Source organism: Lolium perenne, chromosome 2 (assembly GCF_019359855.2).
Source record: "Lolium perenne isolate Kyuss_39 chromosome 2, Kyuss_2.0, whole genome shotgun sequence".
NCBI lineage: Eukaryota > Viridiplantae > Streptophyta > Magnoliopsida > Poales > Poaceae > Lolium > Lolium perenne.
The window spans coordinates 171,284,005-171,289,920 of NC_067245.2; the positions used below are offsets into that span (position 1 = coordinate 171,284,005).

Genomic DNA, 5,916 nt, shown 5'->3' on the forward strand with positions numbered 1-5,916 from the left:
GAGTTTTCATAAAACTGGGCATTCAAAAGATTTTCCAACAATGCTCTATTTTGTTCGGAGGTTTTGAAACTTATAAAATATTTTATTTGAGAAACACTAAACCCTAAAATGGCACTATAGCCACATGGATATGTATGTCAAATTTTGGTTTTATAAAGTTTATATTTTTGTTCAAAATTTAGCCTCATATTTAAGTATTTTTCATAACGAATCCAACGGTACCTTATTTGCATTTTTCCGATTTTATTTGATGCCCCAAAATGTATTTCCAATTTCAGTATAAAAAAGGAAAAACAGAATCGGGCCGGCCAGCTGAGCCGACCGGCCCAGCAGCCAGCGCCGCCCCCGCGCGCGCGGCAGCCAATACTTCGCCGCCCGAGCGCCGCGGCCCAACTCCCTCCTCTCCACCCCCGGCCCACTCCACCCGGCCAGCCCCTGCCCAGTCTTTTTTTTTCCCGGCCACACCCTGGCCCAACTCTTTCAGCTTTCCCAGGCCGTCACGCGCACGCGCCGACACCCCTTTTCCTTTTCTTTTTAGTCCCACATCGCCTCTTTAGGCAAATTGCTCTAACCTTGCACCCTATATAAAGACACCAAGGGCAGCCCAAAAACACACACGGCGCCCGAGCCCTCCTCTCTTCCCCGTGCGCAGTGCATACGGCGCGACTCCCGGGCGACGCTGCTTCTCCGGCGACGCGCACACGATGCCAGCATCGGCAACGCTATTTTGGAAAACGCCGCCCACGACTCAACGCATTCGTTCCCTGGTAATAATTTTATTTCCGCTCTTTTTATGTATACTGTCGTACGCAACTTTGCAATTTTATATTTTTAGATCTACACCTCCCTTTAGAATAGTGGTTGTTCCGTTAAGTTTGTAATTAGAGTCTCTACAACTTTTATGTAGAAAGTTTTTCCATCCGAGCAACTTGTTCGGACAACTTTTCATACACCATTAGAACTACAACCACTACTGTTTAATTTTGTAAAATTCATATCTTAAGTTCTATCCGTCAGATTTCGACAAAGTCTATACCGTTGGAATCAACAAATCACGTAGATCATGTTAGATATTTTGCATGTCAGTTTCGCACACTTTGTTCTCGCGGTATTCCTTTGATCCACAATATCGTCTATAAAATAAATTCTACAATCTTTTCCGAGAGATACTGTTGGCGATACGCTGATAATGGAATCCTCTACAAGTTTCGTGTAGAAAGGTCTTCTATCCGGAAAACTTCTTCTAATAATTTTTGCAAAAAGTGTAGTTCGATAACTGGTTTCGACATAGCTCCTTTAACCAAAATGGTCCTTATGATCGTACCCATCTTCCAGGACTAGTTCTAATTCTTTATCATGTTCACATATAATGCATAGCTACCCCTGGTTGACTAGTTCATATTATTCAAATAGCAATTGAGCTATTTGAGTAAAGTTTGACATGTCCTAGTCCATAGTATTCAATTAACAATTGAGTTATTTGATTAAATGGTGACAATCTTAACTATAGACTTTTTCTTGTGCAAAGGTTGTATTGAGATACTCTACTACATAGCACATGTTTTGAACCCCTGATATCCATTAGCATCTTAAACCCACATCTTCAACATCACTCATACATATTCAACCTTATGCCCACTTAATCTTGTTGTCTTATATTGAACTATTCAATTTACAAATGAGTTAATTGAGTAATGCAATATGTCACAAGTCCATACCCAAGCCTATGTGTAATTTATACTATTTTGAGTAATTGTTGTCACACTTATTCAATAGTATTTGTGTTGCACTATTTGTCACTTATGTGATTCAATTCACATAAGCCGTTCCAAATTCTTTTCTTGCTCTTGTAAAGCATAAAGATTCTTCAATTATATCTTGGATAGTACATTACTTTCTAATCATGTGACCTTCCGTCCAAACTCTCACAGCCATATCTTGCAAGCCAAACCTCATGCCATACCTTAGTACCATAGAGCGATTATCGATTGTTGTCTTGTTTGATATGTTGTTGTTGTTGAATGGTGTGTTTATGTTGTGCTATATTTTATATTATAGTTCATACGGAGAGGCACGTATTTTGATTAAGAGAAGTGAACGCGCTTCAACTACCAAAAGGCAAGTGACATTCAAATCCTACTTATTTTCTTTATGCATTAGTGTTTTGAAACTAGTATGCATGGTAGGATTTTGTTTTCAACAGTAAAGTATTATGCTATGCTTAGCAAACCCTAGTAGTGTGTAGCTACTCCTGAACCCGTTGCTAGGATGCCTTAATTTTTGGTTTGCAACATCAAATATCAAATGTTGTTTCGTTATTGGTTGTGAGTGTTTGAAAATTTGAAATTAACAACCCTAATGAAACACCTGGGTGGATTGGTTGATGGTGGGCGGCTGCTTAGGTCCACGCCCCTAGTTGGCTGAACTGGTGAATCTCTGATAGTTCGCATGTTGTAGAGTGGTCGCTTTTGACTGCACACCTGGTTTTCACCAGGGGATCGTGTGGGGGTTTACTACCTGTGAGGGGTTTTAAGCTTGTGAGTTCCACTTGTGGTTGGCCACCCAGGATTAAAGAGATTATTATGTCGTCCATGTTTTAGTTAGCTTCCAGTGCAGCCTTATGGTATTATGGGCTCTGCCGGGATTAAGTAAGTTGTGAGGGTTCAACTTGTGGCTAGACAGTGGGTGGAGGCGACGGCCAAGGGAACGGGTCTAGTTTGTATGGTTGAATTCTTCTTCTGAAAGATCTTGTCTCATTCTTCTCTTGGGAAGGGTGGGTCGTAAGGTGAAAGTGCACAACCTCTCGAGAGTTAAACCTAAGATCTTAGCCGTGTCCCCGGTTACGGACAATTTGAGCTTCTAGACAAGGAATGCACGGAAGAATCTCATCATTGTTTTTCTGAATGTGTTTAAAATTTGATCAACCTTGTAACACTCATGGGAGATGTAACCATATGATTATTCAAAAACCCATGGAAGATTTAACCATGGTGTGATTTCGTAATGTCATTCAAAGATTTTCAAAATGTTTTGTTTTAAATAAAATGTAGGATACAATTGGTTTTATGCAAATTTGCCTAAACTCCACTTGCCAAATATCATGTAGATAGTCATGCCTAAAAGCTGCCACCATATAAGTGTCATTTGCCAGTACATCATTGTACTGACCTCCATTCGTGGGGCTGCATATTCAAACGTGCAGGATTTTCTGAGGAGAAGTACGTGGTAGGATCTCGAGTCTACATTCCAACATGACTGCCTGTGGCACATGAAGATGATGAAGGCTCATTGATGACTTACATTCCGTTGTGTATGTTATGAATATTGTTGAGCTAGTCCATGTGACTATGCAATTTGTAAGGTTTTACTTTACCCTCTGGATCAATGATGTAGTAATTTGATACTATTGCAACGATTACTATATTGTGTAATGTGTGTGCTATCAGTGATCCCGGGAATAACACTATACACAGGTATCTTGCCTTTATTTAAAGGTAGGGTGCTACAGCTATGGACCCATAGTCCAGGGGTGAACTACTCACTCATCACTCCGGAGGCGACCACGACGGTGAAGAGTCCTCCGGGAGATGATTCCCCTCTCCGGCAGGGTGCCGGAGGTGATCTCCTGAATCCCCCGAGATGGGATTGGCGGCGGCGGCGTCTCTGGAAGGTTTTCCGTATCGTGGCTCTCGGTACTGGGGGTTTCGCGACGAAGACCTTAAGTAGGCGGAAGGGCAGGTCAGGAGGCGCCACGGGGGCCCCACACAACAGGGCCGCGCGGGCCCCCTATAGGCCGCGCCGCCCTACTGTGGCAGCGCCCCGTGGCCCCACTTCGTCTCTCCCTCGGACTTCTGGAAGCTTCGTGGAAAAATAGGCCCCTGGGCGTTGATTTCGTCCAATTCCGAGAATATTTCCTTACTAGGATTTCTGAAACCAAAAACAGCAGAAAACAACAACTGGCTCTTCGGCATCTCGTTAATAGGTTAGTGCCGGAAAATGCATAAATATGACATAAAGTATGTATAAAACATGTAGGTATCATCAATAAAGTGGCATGGAATATAAGAAATTATCGATACGTCGGAGACGTATCAACTCCCCTTGCAGCGTGTCTTGATCTCCCCGGCAACGGCGCCAGAAATTTAGCTTGATACGCGTACAGCACGCGTCCGTTGGGAACCCCAAGTGGAAGGTGTGATGCGTACAGCAGCAAGTTTCCCTCAGTAAGAAACCAAGGTTTATCGAACCAGTAGGAGTCAAGAAGCACGTTGAAGGTTGATGGTGGCGGAGTGTAGTGCGGCGTAACACCAGGGATTCCGGCGCCAACATGGAACCTGCACAACACAATCAAGATACTTTTCCCCAACGTAACAGTGAGGTTGTCAATCTCACCGACTTGCTGTAACAAAGGATTAGATGTATAGTGTGGATGATGATGTTTGTGAAGAACAGTAAGAACAAGTATTGCAGTAGATTGTATTCGATGTAAAAGAATGGACCGGTGTCCACAGTTCACTAGTGGTGTCTCTCCAATAAGAAATAGCATGTTGGGTGAACAAATTACAGTTGGGCAATTGACAAATAAAGATGGCATGACAATGCACATACATATCATGATGAGTAGTGTGAAATTCAATTGGGCATTACGACAAAATACATAGACCGCTATCCAGCATGCATTTATGCCTAAAAAAGTCCACCTTCGGGTTAGCATCCGCACCCCTTCCAGTATTAAGTTGCAAACAACAGATAATTGCATTAAGTATGGTGCGTAATGTAATCAGCACAAATATCCTTAGACAAAGCATTGATGTTTTATCCCTAGTGGCAACAACACATCCACAACCTTAGGGGTTGCTGTCACTCCCCCAGATTCAGTGGAGACATGAACCCACTATCGAGCATAAATACTCCCTCTTGGAGTTACAAGTATCAACTTGGCCAGAGCCTCTACTAGCAACGGAGAGCATGCAAGATCATAAACAACACATAGATGATAGATTGATAATCAACATAACATAGTATTCCATATTCATCGGATCCCAACAAACGCAACATGTAGCATTACAAATAGATGATCTTGATCATGATAGGCAGCTCACAAGATCTAACAATGATAGCACAATGAGGAGAAGACAACCATCTAGCTACTTCTATGGACCCATAGTCCAGGGGTGAACTACTCACACATCACTCCGGAGGCGATCATGGCGATGAAGAGTCCTTCGGGAGATGATTCCCCTCTCCGGCAGGGTGCCGGAGGCGATCTCCTGAATCCCCCGAGATGGGATTGGCGGCGGTGGCGTCTCTGGAAGGTTTTCCGTATCGTGGCTCTCGGTACTGGGGTATTCGCGACGAAGGCTTCTTATAGGCGGAAGGGCAGGTTTAGGGGCGATGCGAGGGGGCCACACACTAGGGCGGCGCGCCCCCCCTAGGCCGCGCGGCCCTAGTGTGGCGGCACCTCGTCGCCCCACTTCGTATCTCCCTCGGTCTTCTGGAAGCTTCGTGGAAAAATAAGACCCTGGGTGTTGATTTCGTCCAATTTCGAGAATCTTTCCTTTCTAGGATTTCTGAAACCAAAACAAATGAAAACAAAGAATCGGCTCTTCGGCATCTTGTTAATAGGTTAGTGCCGGAAAATGCATAAATATGACATAAAGTATGTATAAAACATTTTAGTATCATCAATAAAGTAACATGGAACATAAGAAATTATAGATATGTTTAAGACGTATCAACATGCTGGTCCCATTTTGCAGCAGCGGTCTCAATGTTTCCAAGGCGGCACGAGATCAAAAGAAAAAGGAAGTAGCAAGAAATCATGGGTAGAAATAATTCCAAGAAAGGAAACTTTTATTCTACATAGAGGATGACTTGCGAGACCCACGAGCCAGCAGCTTCCTCAATGTTTCAGAG

At 43.3% G+C, this 5,916-nt stretch overlaps 1 long non-coding RNA gene across 1 annotated transcript; it reads left to right on the top strand.

Moving 5' to 3' along the window:
- The first annotated feature begins 630 nt into the window (after positions 1 to 630).
- Positions 631 to 3,412, top strand: LOC139835233 (uncharacterized). Its single transcript, XR_011751005.1, has 3 exons — positions 631 to 767; positions 2,059 to 2,118; positions 3,203 to 3,412. It is a non-coding gene; the product is annotated as an uncharacterized lncRNA (long non-coding RNA).
- Positions 3,413 to 5,916: the final 2,504 nt, after the last annotated feature.